The sequence below is a fragment of the Miniopterus natalensis genome, chromosome 6 (genome assembly GCF_054644295.1).
Source record: "Miniopterus natalensis isolate mMinNat1 chromosome 6, mMinNat1.hap1, whole genome shotgun sequence".
NCBI lineage: Eukaryota > Metazoa > Chordata > Mammalia > Chiroptera > Miniopteridae > Miniopterus > Miniopterus natalensis.
The window spans coordinates 77,453,849-77,471,755 of NC_142086.1; the positions used below are offsets into that span (position 1 = coordinate 77,453,849).

The following is a 17,907-nucleotide window of genomic DNA, read 5'->3' on the forward strand; positions in this document are numbered from 1 at the left end:
GGTGATAGTTATACTTCCCGCCTAGAGTTGATGGGAAGATTAAATGAGATCGTCGTGTGAAGTGCTTAGAACAGCCTACACCACACAGCAAAACATTCGAGCCATGGTGAGCTCTCCTCTGGGTTATTATTGCCTGGATGTTCCAAAGCTGCTGAAGCCCTGACCCTTCCTGGCCCTCCTTTTTGGAGCTAATCTCCGAGATTTAGATTCTGGACACAAATTAGTCTAGAGTTTATTATGTTCTCTTGGGATTGAGAACTTGCACTCTTGTGCCCTTCTTGCGCCCGCTCTTCAAACCTGCATGGTCCTGTGATTTCAAACATGAATGGTTTTCATAGCATTTGGTGTGAAGGCGGAGAGGGTTGAGGATACACACAGAGTGAAGCACTGGAGTTAAAATGTTCAGAAGTTTAATAGTGTTTCTTTTCTTCAGCTCCTCAGAAAAGGTATTGATTCTCCTGTTTGCAGTTAATAGAATACCCCTGCCTGTTTTCTTCATTAGGGCTGCTGCAGAGGTGTTGGTAAATACTCTTTCTTAGGTTTTACAGGTGTGTTCACTTTGTGAAAATAAATAGACTGGAAATGTATGATTTGGGCACTTTGCTGTATGTATGTTTTACTGCATACGTTTTGCATTTAAAAAGGCTCAGGTAGAAGGGCAGTCTGGTGTTCTTTACATTATAGGGCTGATTGATTTTCTGCTAGAATAAAAAATTTTTGCACACCCACACACATACTAATTTTTATGATTTGTGTATTGCATAAATAGTTGTTGTTAGTCATGCAGTAATCCCAAGTATGCAATTATTAAAAGGTGGTATATTTCATTTGAATTAAACACATATATGTTCACTTAAAATCTAATCCTTCTTAATTGTCCACCAGTGGAAAAAATCTGGTAAACTGATTATGCAACTTGATTAAGGAGTCATTATTCTATTTAACATTTAAAGTACTTTTAGAGACATGCAGACCTTCTTATACTGTTAATATAAATAAAGCATATTTTAGCAATTAAATTTTTTTAAAAATTAGTTTATTGGAGTGACATTGGTCAATCTTACCTGGCCGTCCTTTTTGGATAAAATTATGTAGGTTTCAAGTATACAATCCAATGATGCATCATCTGTGTACTGTATTGTGTTCACCGCTAAAATCCTCCCTGTGTACATTGCTTTCCATGCCGTGTTTTTTTCTTAATGTGCATCTATAGTAACAACATGGTGGACAAATAAACCAACAGATGGTTTTATCTCAGTGGCTGCATCATTAGTTTCATGTCTGTGCTACACAAGGAACGCAGGCTTTACTGTGGGCATCTGGCTGGCAGCCCCTGGGGGGGTTGTCACACACATAATCCAAGCATCCCAGCTGTGTTTGCCATTCCCTGGTGCCTACTCTGGCACGAAAAGGTGCTTATGAGCCAATCTAATCCTCTTGTTGATTCTGCGAGCAGCTAGGACTCTTAAATCCTAAATCCCTAATATCTACCCAGACTTCTTTCTTTTGCTTAAATTGGTTGCTTTGCAAAGAGTTTTTTCTTTAGCTTTGTCAATGAGATTTAGGATTATTGTGAAACAGAAGATGCTTTATTTCAACTAAGTACATTGATATAATGAGATCAAACACATATAGGGTAATTAAATAATGAGGCCACTACTAGATGCAGTCACAAAGGTTTTGTTGTTTTGCGTTTTAGCTCAACAAATAAAGTAGAGGCTAAAGCACAGTTTTTAGCAGCACCTTCCGAATTTAACATACAAAGGCAAATCCTTTCAGATTAGATGCCTTTAAAGTATATTTGGGGAAATAGCAAGGTTCACCTTGTGGAGCTCAATGATTTCTCTAAGAATCCCCTGAAATCCCTTGGATGTGCAAGGGAAGTAGAATCAAAACAACAGACACCGAAAAAAATATGTCTTTGTAAGATGATAGAGCAGAACTACAAATAAAACTATATAAATTACAAATATAAATATATGCAAGTGGGAGAAAGCAGGGAGAAGTCAAGATCGGGTGAAATCAGGTGATATATCACTTTGCTTCCTCATGAGTATAGATTGGTGATTCGACGCTTCTTCTTACCCAATTGTATATTAGTGAGAATTTTCCATGATGGTATTGCATAGTAAACAATACCAGTACTTCACTATCTCACATCAAAGGGCATCTATTCTTTATTTACAGGTCTGAAAGTTTGCTGAGGCACCTCTTCTACGGGCTTTGGGTGCATTTAGGTGTGTTCAATATATCTGTCACTCTGAGATGCAAACTAAATGAACACTGGCTAACAAGGGCATATTCTTGTCATGGCAAAAAGGAATCGATAAGAGGCCAAACCGAAACACAGAAGCATGTCTAAACCTCTGTCAGAATAGGTTTATATTCCTTCATATTCCTTTGGTCAAGGCAAACCACATAATCAACCCAAACATCACTAGGGTGGAAACGTATACTTCACTGGTGGGATGGGGAGAATGAATATTTGTGGTATAATTACACAATCTATTCAATAATTTGTCCTTTGGATAACAAACATTAACCTTTCTTGCACTCAAAATATATTTACTGAATGCCAATGAAGACTCCTTCCTCCCCAAAAGTTTTATGCTTTTATGGCATCAGCCTTGAAGTTCAAAGTCTTATAAAAACCTCTATCTCTTATCTGCCCCTCCTCTCCAGCCAACAGTCAATGGTCGAAAAGCTCCAAAAATGTGTCGTTTCCTGGTTACCCACATCTGGCCTCAAAACCAATGTCATAAATTTTACATTTTCTTTTAGGCAACTATCCAATCTCAGTGTCTATTTCTGTTTTAGTTTGCTTTGCTGTACCAGTGGTCCATAACCATCGATGGAAGCATGCCAGTAACTCACAACAACGCGTAATGAATCCCACAAATGGCCCTGTGGGTCGGCTGTGGGATTCTTCTCTAAGTGTCACTGGGAACTGGGTTGGTGCCATATATGTGTTGTCCTGCAGCCCAGGCTGAAGAAGCAGTTGTCACCTGGGTAACCTTCTTTCTTTGTAGAGAGGTCAAAAGTGCAAGAGAACAAGACAAAGCACCCAGGAGCATTTTAAGTTTTTGCTTGGATGTGACCTATGTCATGTTTTCTCACATTCTGTTGGCCAAAATAAATCATGTGGCCAACATAAAAATCAATGAATTGGGGAATTTTACTTCTCTCATAGAAGGTTTGAGGGGAGAGTAAATATTTGTGATTGAACTACAATCAACCTCAAATGATTAAGTGGTAGCCAAATATAATGTAGTTGTGGAATTCAGGAGGGGAAAGTATCTGAAGGTACCCAGAGAGGAGACCATTACCATTAAAATATCCTCCTTGTTTCCCTGGATAATTTTCTCCAAGCCATTCAGGGTCCTCACAGCTCTAGTTCCACACAAAATCTGCTTTGCTAGAAAATTCCTTGTAGAGAAAAGCACTGTGAAGAAATGGAGCCATACAATGTAAATCACACAAATTGTAGGCCGCAGATAGTTATTCTTTATTATGTTGAAAAGATTATTTTCAATGAGGCAATCATGCATTTCAGGATTACAAAATTAGCATTATTAGTTCCTTGTCATGAAATTGTGACCTTTGAGATTAAATAGTTTTACATTTCTGTGATTCCTAGAAAAGGGAAGAGGGAATAACAACTAAGCAGAATTTCAAGCACTTAGACTTATGATTACTTGGATTTCATTATCTGTAATGCTCAACGATGCCATATAATATGGCTTTATAATTTATTATAAAATATTTAAAGAAAAAGTGGGTAAAATACTCATAAATGCAAAGAAATTAACATAACAGAAAGTCTATCTTTAGTATTATTTTAAAAATAAAAAACCTGCTTAAAGAAGGTTGGAGTTAAAAGGTGAGTTAATAAGCATCTTAATAACGGCATTATGCATTAAAATATCAATCAAGAGGGTAAAATGTGTGCCTATGATTCACTGAGTAAGCAGAGTTATAATTATTTTGGCATAATTTTTGTGATTATTGACCATAATTATTTTTATCATAATGACTTTCCCAAAAGATGGCTATAAAAGAACATAAATACCAACTGCCAGAAATTCAAATGCTTTTTTATCTTGTGATTTTTCTTTCACTTACCCTTATAGCATCTTCATTTATTCCTGCACAGGTGTTCCAACCTTTAGAATGACTTTGGTCCAATTCCACAAACATTTATTCAGCTCCAACCATGAACAAGACACCATGGGGATATGAAGCCAAAAATGGCCCTTTAACTGGTGATATTGTAATTCACTGGGGAGAACATGTCTGTTGTACTTTGACGAAAAAACTTCACTCAGCTTTTAAATTTTTTTAAAAAAGTACTAATTGGTGTTACAATAAAGTAGCAGTACCTCTAGTAAAGATTTGGACCAAGTAATTGTCAGCTCCTGTCCCTGCAGCCTACTAAAGTATCAGTAGTTTTGGTTCCAACATCATGAAATGACACTGCTTGGACAGTGCCCTGCGGTAGCCTATTTATTTTATAACCTATTCAGCAGAAATTATTTCCATGGCTGCCGGCCTTCGGGCGTGTGCTCACTCTGTGACTTGGCACAGCCGCGCTTGCTTCCATTTGGCTGAATTTCAGCATCTTCTCTGACCATCCCTTCCAGCGAAGGCCCGAGCCTCTCTGAAAAAGGTGCTAGAAAGAGCACTGGACTGGCTGTCTGAATTGTCAGGTTGCAGTTCTGGGGACATGACCATGAGGCTCTGTCTTTAGTTTTTAATCTATTAAAATGAGGATTTGAAATATATCTTTTCAAGGTCCCTTTCAGCTTCCTGTCATCCTCTATGTATCGCTTCCTGTCTTAAGTCTCTACCGCAAAGCATAGCAGAGGTCCCCCAACCTCAGAATCCCAGGGCCGGCCTCACCCCCTGCTCGCTCTGCGGGCTTTGGTTTCCTCAGCTATAAGGGAGGGACAGGGATCCTTCATCTCAGTGACTCAGAAGCGTAAACTAGCTAGTCAGTGATTAAGACACTGCTCAGCACAGAGCAGCTGGCTTCCCTTTTTGGTCCCCCAAGTGTCACAATTCCCTATTCCTTTCCTCCTACACTCACATTTACCCATTGGCTCTCAAGTCCTGAGTAGGTGTTTGGAAGGCAGGAAAGATGGGAGCCCCACAGGGCTCTACAGGGACTTCTGGTGGGAAAGGCTGCAGCTGAATGATGGCTGTGACTGCCTTGGGGACCCTGTATTATTGTGACCGGAGAAAGCTAGCCTCGTTGTTTTATGTAAGAAAATGATGGGGAAGTCTAGCTATACTGTGACATAGCTAGAGTAATTCTGTCTTAGCTTGGCTGACACCCTCCAGAGATGGTTTATCTGGAATTTAGCTCTCAGAGTAAAGCACTGCTGAGGTTAATGTTTAGCAAACTTCAGACTTTCTTCTCCATTTGTTTACCACCAGTCCTATTATTAATTTTTTCTTTAGAATGACCTAAATTATTCACTACTTTAGTCAACTTTGTTCTAGCAATAATATCTGTAAGATCATATTTTTGATGTACTAATTTTGTTGATTTCTTAATACATATCAAAGTAAAATACAACTATTAAAATTTTTAAGATTTGTCTTTCACCTAAAACTGTCTCAATAATCTTTGGAAAACATTGGCTTAGCTTTGGTTAGAGTTGGTGAGTTGTTGTGTGATAGGTGAAGGGTTAGGTATGTGGAGTGTGGGGGAAATGTCTTGGGAAGCAGCAGTTAGTGGAGGCTCATCTTTCCACCTCTGTTGGGCAGGAGGGTATTTTCTTGAGAGGTGGTTTGATGTTGTGTTAAGAGCACAGATTCTAAGGCCTGACTGCATGGGCTGAAATAACAGCTGTCATCTTTAACCATGTGTGACCTTGGACAAGTTACTCAGCATCTTTGTGCCTCAGTTTCCTTATCTTTAAAACCAGGGACAACCAAAAATTTGAAAACATTTATTTGTAAAGATATATGTATCCTTATGTTCATTGCAGCTTTATTCATGGTGGCCAAGACATGGAAACAACCAAACTGTTCTTTAATGGGTTATTGGAAAAAGAAGATGTAGCACATAGATGCAATGGAATACTACTCAGCCATAAAAAAGTGAAACACTGCCATTTGTGACAGCATGGATGGATCTTGAGAATATCATACTAAGTGAAATAAGTCAGATAGAAAAAAGCCAAGAACCATATGATTTCACTCATATGTGGACTATTAAACAGAAAGCACCAAACAGAACAAACAAGACAAACAAAACCCTTTACAGGCACAGATAACAACAATATGGTCGTTATCTGAGAGGTAGGGGAGTGCGAGGATAGTACAGTAAATGTATGGTGATGGAAGAAGACAGGACTTTGGGTGTTGAGCACACAATACAATGTACAGATGATGTATTATAGGATCATACACTTGAAATCCATATAATTTCATTAACCAATGTCACCTGAATAAATTTAATTAAAAAGACGTTCAATTAAAATAAAATCAATATGCACCATCTAAAAATATTTAAAAGGTAAAAACAGAGATAAAAGTGTCATAGGACTTTTGTGAGGCTGAAATGAGTTAACATATGTAAATCTTTCAAAACAGTGCCTGGCACTTAGTAACTATAAGCTGACATTATTATTATTATTATTATTATTATTGTTATTATAACTTACTGTCCTGCAGGAGTGAGGACCACATCAATCTCTGAGTCTCCAATGAGATTATCCTGTGTGAAGACCTAAGTTTAGCTTTAACAGCCCAGTTAATATTTTACTAAAACACCGAGTCGAAAATTTTGGATCTTTTTTAACAAGATAATTTGGCCTTACTTCATAATGGTTATACTACTTCTGGTAAGACTTTATGCATTCCCTTTTCTGCTCCTCTGAAATGCCAATGAAAAGCTTTCATATTCAAAATTGTGTTATTTATTACTTTACACTGTGACTTATAACAATAAATCTATCATGGTTTAAAAGTTTAAGTCAATAGAATACTGTCTGTATTTCAACCACAACTTTCAAAAAACGCATAATGCAGAATTCATGATATTTTAGCTCTTCGGCAGTACATGTGAAGAATGACATTCCAAACTGTATTATTCACACAATGAGTCAATAGGACTGACTTTATAAATGCTGGAATAAAGGAAGAACTTTGCCTTGCCCGAGGCTCTTGCTGAATTGTGTGTATTAACGTAAGTGCATGAAAGCAAATCACACCTTTATTTTTTTAACATTAAAGACAACAACTAACTACTTTTTTGGTGAAAATGAATATGTGTCCTTGCTCAAAGGCTCTCCTTTCCTCTGGGATGGGCGTCAGAGTTGCCCTGTGGAGGGAAGTGGGTGTCTGCCGAGGAATGGAGACTGTCCTCCACAGGGGGCTACTTGCTAAGGTAGTGGTGTTTCTGGAAGGATGTCAGGTGACTTCCTTAGACGTGTAGGAAAGGACCCAAGAGTATAGAATGCTTTCTTTCCCTTGTCTGGCCATGACACCTCGAGATGGCATGGCTCATAGTTAAGCAGAAAGGAAGCACCTGTCTCTGGCATCGTTTCCTGGCCTCTTGACCCCTTTTCGCAGCTTTCATATGTACGGTTTGAGTTACACTAAGATCTCCTGATGGGTAACTCATGGAGTAAGTGGGTGTTTGTAACCATTTCTGCAACATCTGGGGTGAATATAATACATTTAAAAGAAGTGACAGGGAACAATATCATCCCTGCATCTTTAATTCCCCCAAATGCTCCCATATGTCTGAGGATACTCGGGTACAAAACGCATGTGTCGCCGGAAGGCAGGATGGGTCTCGACCAAGACTTCCACTCTCGAGACTCTTTTATTACATAAAATAGACAATATTGGTGTTGGGTTGGAGAAAGGCATACCAGACCTGGTTCCGATCCGAATGAGTTTACCTTCCGGTTGAGAAGGTAAACTGTGTGCGTGTAAGCAGTAATTTTTGAGAATTGATAGTATGAAACCTTCTTCTACAAGGCAGATTTTATTCAAAGACTAAATGAGTATGTTTAATACATTTGGGGGAGAAAAGACAGAGGTCTGAGATGGCTTTTTTTTTTTTTTTTTAGGAAAGAAGAGCCAATGTGTAGGATAGGTATAGGAAAAGAGATCAGAATGGAAAGATGAAGGAAGTTATAGAAGTACACAGAGAGGTCGGAAAACATAAAGAAAGACTATTGGTCACCGGGCTGGTTGTGCTGGCTAATTTATGAGAGCAAGAAGTGTAACTGAATCGAGAAATATATAAAAGGTGAAATTTTAGAGGGCTCTGAATGCAGGACAAAAGAATTCAAAATTTATTCTGTCAGCCAGAAAGAACAAATTGAAAGCTTTAGAACAGTAGAATATGTAAAAACCTATGCTTTCTTTTTTAAATGGGAGCTTCTGGTGGGGGCAATATGCAAAAAACGTTTCTGCTAATTTTTGTATTATATTTTCGACAAGTATAATAACAGTGGAAACAAATTAAGAAATTAAAATAATGAATATATGAGAAATCTATATTTCAGACCAAACAATATATTAATGGCGTATAGGGTAATTGTATGTATTGGGGCTGTGGGAAGCTAAGACCTAAATCCCAGGCAACTCTTTGGACTGACTTTAGGCATGTCTGTCCTGAAGTTATTGCTGTTATTGTCTATGAACTCTAAGAGTTACTTTATGTCATAAAACAGTTAAGGAGTAGTAGTCAGTAGGAATAATATGATAAAATACTTTTTTAAAAGCATTGAAAAATCTGTCAGACATGCAACCAACTGAATGTATTCCACTTATAATAAATTAGGTTTCCTAAACAGGTTTCCTACCAAAACTTATTGAAAATAGCATTTTGTTGCTATGACAACCTAGAACAGCCATGGGAAACTAGAACATTAAAGGTGAGACAGAAAAGACAAATAGTTCATATTTAGCTAGATGGTATTCCTTTCTAATTTTTATAAATTTAGGGAGGAGTTTAAAATTCTCATCATGTTAAAAAATGAATGATTCCCCCCCTAAAATCATATAAATTTAGAATTGCTGTTACATTTGCATCCTTTGTGCTTATTAAATAAAACGAATTACCTCTCCTCCACTTTATCTGAATCTCAAAAGCCTTTTTCATCTATTTGAGATTTGATTGCTTTTGGAAGATTCTGAACATTTTGGTCCTTAGCTCAGGATATTGTGGCTATTATTGATTGAAGCTATGGTTTTCAGAGTGTGTTTTATGACTCCTAAGGATCCCACAAATACCTCTCTGGTTTCTTTAGAAAGAGGTATGGTCATTATGGCCACTTGACTTAGGTGTTTTCTATTTCTTTCAGGTGTCACTTCAACACCTCACTAGAAATTGCAATTGTGAAACTCAAATAGGTTGGGGCAATCTGATAAAAAATTATAAAAATATTTCAAATATTAACAATTTTCACATGAATTTCAGTTAACCATTTGAATAATAAATGGCACATTCTTATTGATACTTATAAGGTATCCTCAATAAAAATGAGGTTATATAAAAATTCAGAAAGGTAAAATTTTATTCTGTAATTGCTATTTGTAGTCTTTAAAAGAATGGAAGGATGAACATTTTGGGGGATTAAAGATGAAGGGATGTATTGTTTCCTGTCTCTTAGGTATAGTATCTTTATCTCAGATGTTACATAAATGGCTACCAACAACCACTTACTTTCACTGAAGTCAACATTTATTGAATTCCTAATGTTAGGCATTGGAATGCAGGATATTTTAAAACACGGTAGGTATCTGCCCTAAAAAGATTGACGGTTGCACTTAAAGACACATAATGTACCCAACTAACTGCTGAAAAAGAACTATAGTGTGATATTAAAAAACAAATAAGAGGAGGAAATATTTTTCCTGTAAATTAAAAAATAAACTTCATGTAAGAGGTGATCGTTGATTAAGTGGAAAACCTCATGGCATGAACAAGTACTGTTCTGGGCAAATTAGGGCTTTGCTGGACCAACAGAAATGTGTTCTCACCAGATTCGTGGAGGATGTTACTTATGGGGGGGATACAGCTGTGTGGAGATAGAAAACCAAATTTAGACTCTCTAACGTTGTCTTCCAGGAATGCACACATGAATTGTAGATTCCCGTTCACTCACTCTCACACACACAAGAGCACCTACAGCTAACGTGAGCGTGACACCACGATTTCTGCAAAATAGGAGTGGGATGTTTAATCGAAGGTTCTACAGTGCAAGTGACATGGGTCACGCTGGGAAGCCTTTGCCAGCCTGATACTGTTCAGCAAAGAAAAGGGAGGTTTTGCAGGGCCGGTCAGCATTGCCGAGGCATCATTTCACCTCTGCCCCGGGGCAAGGAAGAGTGAGGGAGAGGAGACTGTCCTTCCAGGGCTGATGCAGTGACGGGAGGTCCCTCTCCACCCCCACCCCCATTCTTCTGGACAGAAACGGGCAAAGGAGAAGTTTCAAATCTGGCTGCAGGTGAAAGGAAAACACTTAACTCACAGATTCCTTCATTCTTTCATTTATTTATTTGATGAATACATTCTTGTGGGAATAAAGCCAACTCAGAATTTACAATCTAGTAGGGAGAGGCAAACATTAAACAAGTAAACGGTACCCACTTTCAACAGAGTAAGTGCAATACGTGCTCAGTAAATGTTTGTTGAGTGAGTAGCGGATGCAGCCACAGAAACAAAATGGGGGAGGGATAGGCAGGGAGCGATTCGTGTTAGGTGGTCAGGGAAGGCCTTTCCGTAGATCTGGAACAGTCAATGTCTTTACTTCTTTTCTGATCGCCATAAAGAGCTTCTTAGGACCCTGACCCATTGGTTTGGGGAAAACGATGTAGAGTCTGGGAGATCCTAAGGTCCTAGTGGCCCGCCTTAGAATAGGCCATGCGGAGTAAGGTATATAGGGACCGGCTGATGCAGATGGGTAGGGGGTTACTTAGGGGATTAAAATATTGAGGCCCATCTCTGTCCTCTATTTTATTCTAAAAATAAGTATTTTTTTTCAAATTATTAGAGTTATATGCTAACAAGCCCCAGTGGAGATGAAACTTAATTCACAATAATTATCCCGGTCTTGTATTAAGAACTTTATATCTTTTTGTATTATTTCACTTCATAAATATTTAAAAATCTGAGTATTATTGATAATAAATCATTCTTGATGTTTTAGTCTCTGATTAAATGACTCCTGTCCATTAGAAGGTAAGAGGTACTTAGCTAATACATTCACAATGATTTCTTGCCTCTCTAATGTCCTGAAAGCTCTTGAAAATTAAGTCTGCTTTAGGAATCCCTGTGTCCACTCTTCGGAGAGAAATGTTATGGCACCAATGCCTTAGGTAACACAGTCAGTTTATTTATTTATTTGCTTTTGGTATAAAAAATTTGAGCCCGGCAGGGCGTGGCTCAGCGATTGAGCGTCGGCCGAGGATCTAGGTGATTGGGGTTCGATTCCCGGTCGGGGCACATGCCCAGGCTGCGGGCTCATTCCCCAGTCGGGGGCGTGCAGGAGGCAGCCAGTCAATGACTCTCTCATTATTGATGTTTCTCTCTCTCTCTCTCCCTCTCCCTTCCTCTCTCTGAAATCAATAAAGATATATTATATATAAAAAAAGAATTTGATAGTAGAAATGAACTTACTTTCATTATTTTTTTCCCCTTTCCATTCAGGCTTATTTTATAGGAGTGTTTTTTGGAAAGCAGAATATTTAAACTTTATTACAGGTAAAGGCTAAGTTTTATTTTTTAAATAGTGCAGCCTACAGGATAGAGAGACTTTTATGGATGCTGATGCCTACAAGTTACCCGACAGTGTGTTCCTAGCCATTCCCATAGCTTCCATTTCACTGCACTGCGGTATACACATGCATTTGACATGAGAGCCGCCTACTCTTAGAAACAGCGTGTGAACAGGTAGCGAAGTCACAGATGTACCTCCAGAAGGATATTTAAATTGATTTTTTTTCTGTGCTAATACTTTTGTTTTCCCCCAGTTTCCTCAAACTTTATATATCATTCCACATGACCCAGTTTGTTGCTATTATGGCTTGATGTATTTGGAGAAAAACTGAATATTTGTGAAAACCTTAAAGCCATGTTTTATGTTTTGAAAGTCTTCAGATATTCCTCTTCATGGTACAATTTCTTTTTTAGTAAAAAGTCTTGGTTCATAAAATATTCATTTATAGCTTTATGGTCTCCTAATTGAATTTTCTTTCACTCACTCTGGCACTCAGTTTTGTTTTGCTTTGTTTGGATTTTCTGTTTATGCAGCAACTGCAATATGTCCATCTGTTATGCAGAGAACTATGGAAGTTTTTCCAGGACTCCTATCTTCAGATTAACTTGGAAATAAAAAAATAGAAGATATCCATTCATGGTAAATCAACATCTTTTTTATGGAAAGAAAGAAAGAGAGAAAGGAAGAAAGGGAAGGAAGGAGAGGAGGGAGAAAGGAGGGGGAGGGGGAAAATAGGATTAGATTTTCCTAATTTTAGAAAAATGTAATTGTAAAGCTAAAAAGAACTTTAGAAATAATCTATCCTAGTAATTTACAACTTCTTTGAGTATGAAGCTTTATTTTTAATATAAATATGTTTCTGGGACACAACACAATAACAACTGTTCTTTCAGTAACTATTGATAAAAAATATGGGGGAAAAACATTTTATTAATTTAGTGACATTTAAAAGTTAAACTTGCATTTAATATACTTGTAAAATTATTGCATATATGCAGATAACATATGACTTATTCTGGCTGGGGATCATTCTTAATGTACGTAAAGATTAAGATTGAAAGGTTCGTGAAGTAACTAAGTTTTTCGAGGGCAGAATGACCGAGCTGGGAAGCACAGGCCTTCTCCAACTCATTCTGTTTCTATTCTAAAGTGAGAGCCAGAAAAGGAGAGGAAATTGCCCAAGATCATAGGGACTGAAAATTCAGATTGATGTTTCTGCTAGTCAGGTAATTTTTTCATATCGCAGTACTCAATGAGGAGCTTGTCCATTTGCACCTACATAATTCAGGCCAGACACTTGAAGCAAGTGTAATTTTAGGTTTAATTATCTCAATTTTGTTTTGTTGTATTACTGTATATTAAGGCTGAACTTAGTATCTAAACAATATTAGAATAAAAAGTATTGGCTTATACTAGAATTATAACAATAGTACCTGATTACATTGCTTTAAATTAATAAAGGTGCACTAAGAGGAAATTTTAATTTACCGAGTTGATACTTAGACATTCACATAAATTCATATGACTCTTCTGATCTAAGATATGTCTCTGGTAATTGAATTCCTTTTTTTTTAATTAAAAAATATATATATCTTTCTTGATTTCAGAGAGAGGAAGGGAGAGGGAGAGAGAGAGACAGAAACATCAATGATGGGAGAGTCATTGATCCGCTGTCTCCTGCAGGCCCCCGCCGGGGATCAAGCCCACAACCCGGGCATGTGCCCTGAGGGGGAATCCAACTGCGATCTCCTCAATCCTAGGTCGATGCTCAACCGCTGAACCACACCAGCCGGGCAGTTCCTTAAGTATTTTTAAGTCCTCACCTAAATGGTCACAGCATGTAACAGACTCAACTTGTTCCTAAATTTAATTTTAAATGACAGGAAAGTACGTTTTTGTCGTGTATATAATTCTCCATTAAATTTCCAACAGCATTGTGAACAGTGCTCAGATAGCCCTGTAATGGCTAAGACTTCTGGGATTATGAGGAAGAGCAGAGCTGGCTTTTGAATGACATGCTTTGACAAGAATAAGTATATCTTGGGGGAATTTGGCCAACCGCTCATGCTTGCATTTGATCCAGGTACGTGCCTGCACAGTTGCCAAGGTGTCATTTCTGAAGAACTGGGAGAAAAAACCTTGATTTCAATGCTGTCTTCCTGGAATTGACAATTAACCATTATCCAGAAAAAAACAAAACAAAACAAAAAACAAAACACAGTTTTTGCCTACTACCAAAGTGTTTATATAGCAATAATTTTATGTGTTTACTTTCAAATTATTATTACCTGGCACTATTATTGATAGTGCTTAGGAGAATCATTAACTGTAGTTAAATAAAGTAATAGAATGAATAAATTAGTTAAAATTGGATTCCATTAACCTTTCAAATATGGCGATATAAATTGTAATAATTTCAAACGTTGTAACAAATCCTCTTTGTAGGCCATCCACATGGACTGAATGTTTGTACCCTCCCAAATTCATACGCTGAAATCCTATCCCCATCCTGATGGTATCAGGAGGTGGGGCCTTGGGGAGGTAATGAGGTCATGAGATTGGAGGCCGCATGAATGGGACTTTTGCCTTTGGAAGAGGGATCCCAGAGAGCTCACTCACCCCCTTTCCATTATGTGAGAATATAACCAGAAGTTGGCAGTCTGCAACCCAGAAGAGTGCCCTAGAACTGAGCTATGCCGGTACCTTGAGCTCAGATTTCCAGCCTCCAGAACTGTGAGAAATAAATTTCTGTTGTTTATAGTACTTCATCATAGCCACCCAGACCGACTAAGGCAACCCTATTTGCTGTGTCTTGCTCTGGACACCTGAATGAACGCTGCTGTGACGGAGCCTGAGCCACTGTCTGGAGTTGCCCAAGTGAGATGCAACTGATGGCAAATCAATGCCTGGAATTCAGACTGTCTGTCCTGGAGACTTATTAATGGACACATGAAACACATACTTGCTGGGAGTTGCAGACATTTGAAAGGGGGTGAGGAGAGTAAAGGAGTAATTTGTATATTTGGGAAATACAGATTCCAGAGTGTACTATTAAGGACCCTGAAGTCGCTTTTCAAAACTGAATTCCAAATATTGCTCAATTGATATTTCAGAGCCTCTAGAGACTCAACAATTGATTCGTGCTGGAGATTTCCTTGGGATCACTCTTATGGAGATCACCTATTTGGGAGCTTGAAGAGATGTGTTTTAAGTTTTTGAATCAATGTTGAATGCTTTATTCTAATCAGTATGAATTCTAATCTTACTTGAATTCTTTTGTTGACTGGCACCTCTCTCCTGATGGCCAGTCACCAGTTACATGGTCTGGTCACACTTGGTTTCTGGCACCAAACTCCAAGGTTGCTCTTGAAGGGGCCCTTATCTCCTGATTGATCTGAAAGCAGTTCTTAAACTTCTCATTTTGTTCCATTAATGTATTTGCTATGAGAAAGTCATTTGTCTTTGGTGATACCTTGTACCTTATGCACAAGGAAAAACAATGAAAGTCATTCCTTGAAAAAAATGAAGTTGTTTTTCCCTGGTGCCCAATAACTTTATATTTTAAATGCAATTTTGTTGAAGATTTTTGTTGATATCTCCTACTACACTATATGAAAAAAATTGTTGGAGAGATACCCCCAACATGCTCTCCAAAAGGAATATCTATGACCACTCCTATTCCGTATTTAAGACCACCCAAAGTGTGCTCTCTGAATTTAGTGATGATCCACTCAGATGTTTTCTAGCAATGGAGAAACAAAGAAAAAAGCTGATCTTATCAGCCATTCCCCTTAAAAACATTATCTCTAAAAAGAGCCTTTACTAATTTCTTTTCCTGAGCTTAAGTCGAACAGCTATCTGAATAACTTCTGAGCAGGCCAGTAAACCAGTTTGGCCACCCTGAACTGATAAAATCCTAACCTAAAGAAACCATATTTGAGGACGCATGTACAATCCTATTGAATATACAGTTGTTATAACTTGGATTTTCTGAAGGACAAGAACCATGGTGCTCCCCCTGGCACATACTAAAGGCTTTAAGGACTTTCTGGCTTTTCAGATGTCGGAGACGTTTGGGGCATTTGAGGGCCAGTTGATATGTAGGAAACCGTATCCTGAGCTTATATTGTAATCCACTGGTGCTCCTTCCCAAACAGGGGCCTTTTCATGTAGAGCTGGGCTACACCGATGCCTAGGAGTAGGATGGCATGGAAGGGGGAAGACGCTCCCATTCAGAATCCTAATTGTGCGGGCATTTGGAGAAGTAATTCAGGTCACCAGCCAGTGCGGATCGTCACCCTCAGCCTGGCCCGCTGCTGGAAAATCCCTGCTAAAATACCTCACTCCACAGGCCTCTGAGCTCACGGTGACACTCCCTTCACCCCTTCACCGTAGGGCTTGCCCACGCTGTCATCATTGTGTTTCTTTCCCCACATTGGTCTCTGAGCCTCTGGAGCAACTCTGACGGCAGCCACACCAGCGGCACCGTTTGAAAGTGTTCAGGGGGCTGAGCAATCCTCCATTGCCTCCCTCGAGGATTTATCAGTTGTCCATTTCCTTTAAAAATCCCAGCAGTACTTGTTTCTTTTGGACTTTTAGCTAGTGGTGAAATTTAAAAAAAGTCACGCCCTCTACAAGATTTATTAATTGCCCATGGCCTGATCATAAATTAGCATTTTCATGGTTATTCAAGGGGAAAATTAAGTGGTAGATATCATTATAATTATTTTGGAATTCTACTTTCTTGAGTAGGGTGGGTTTAATAATATTTAAGGTCTTTCCAAAGGCTAAACTTTCTTATTCTGCAAGACTTGTCCTTAACGTAGCACGCTTAACCTTTCTCAAGGAAACAGTCCAACAAATGTGTACAGAGTGCTTCTGACTTATGAAAAGTAAAGACAGGGAGGTGTTACAGGAAAGTTTACTCCCCATGAAAAACAGGATTTTAATAAACCCTCGGGCACTTAAAGCAACATAATGGCAAAAACCCCGATTCTGCTGAAGTTCATTATGAGAGCATCCTCAAGGTTCCTCTCATGGACTATAGATGAAACTCTCGTGAACTTCTTTCCACTGCTCCAGGAAACCCCAGCATCCTTGGATGGACTGTTTTAATAAAGACTCGGTAAGGTTACAGAAAAATGCCTTGGTAGATTTTGGAATAAGTCTTGCTTCTAAAGCAAACCAAAGGTCACTGATAGATGATTGCAAAGAAATACAGACATTTATACCCATGGAATTCCCCAAGTATTCAGAATATTTATTTTGCCTTTATGTTTTCTCTGCAGTTGCAAAGACTAAGGCTGGGAAAACCGTGTTTCAGATTCTTTCAATTTATTCCTGTGGCAATCTAGTCAAACAGCCTGCTTGGAAGCCATCTATTTGCAGAGCCAAGGTGGGGGAGAACCTGCCACATTATATAACTCACTAAGCAGCTCTTGGCTCCCCCTCGGCCAATCCATCTCCAGTAGTGGCTCTGCCCTGCATCTAGCAATACATATGATCAAGCGATTTAGCGCAAAAAAAAAAAAAAAAAAGGAAGGCCCCACAACTTGGCATCCCCGAGGACATTAATCTTTGAGAAAAGCAAATGGGTCCAACTTTTGCCAGAGTTTAATAGCAAAGCTGTCACATTTTGCACAGACGAGTCTCCGGCTTGTTAGCGAATGGAAAGAGATGGGGGGGCGGGGGGGAGCTGCTGAGTGGACTGTTTTCAAAGTGGCTCCGGTTTTCAGGGGAGGGGCCGGGATGCTCCGCACCGCAGGGGAGACGAAGCGGTTAAAGCTGCCGCGAGCGCGGAGCGGCACCGGGCTGCGGGTATATAAGACGGCGCCCCGCGCCAGAGCCGCCGCCGCCCGAGAGCCGCCACCGGGGCGCACGGATCGGGCCCTGACTCGCCAGAGGCCGGGAGAGGATCCCGGCGGGCCCGCGCGCTCTAACCCGGGCTCCTGCTGCGCGCCCGGGGCCCACGCGGGACCCCCGAACTTCGGTTCCGTCCCCCTAAACGCGCACCGCCGCGTCGCGCCCAGCGCACCCGCGCGCGACACCAGCGCGCCCGGCCGCAGGTCGCGCGGAAGGCGATGCGCGCGGGGCCCCGGGCTGCCGGGCTCCGACGGCGGGAGTAGGGCCCGCGGGGAGGCGGGGAGCGGGGTCAGAGCCC

General features: G+C 39.5%; 1 long non-coding RNA gene across 1 annotated transcript in view; it reads left to right on the forward strand.

Moving 5' to 3' along the window:
• LOC107544705 (uncharacterized) overlaps positions 1 to 13,903 on the forward strand; it is a 60,983-nt gene extending 47,080 nt beyond the window's left edge. The window contains exons 2-3 of the long non-coding RNA XR_001603929.2: positions 12,281 to 12,386; positions 13,680 to 13,903. This is a non-coding gene — a long non-coding RNA (uncharacterized LOC107544705). The remainder of the gene's footprint in view (positions 1 to 12,280; positions 12,387 to 13,679) is intronic.
• Positions 13,904 to 17,907: the final 4,004 nt, after the last annotated feature.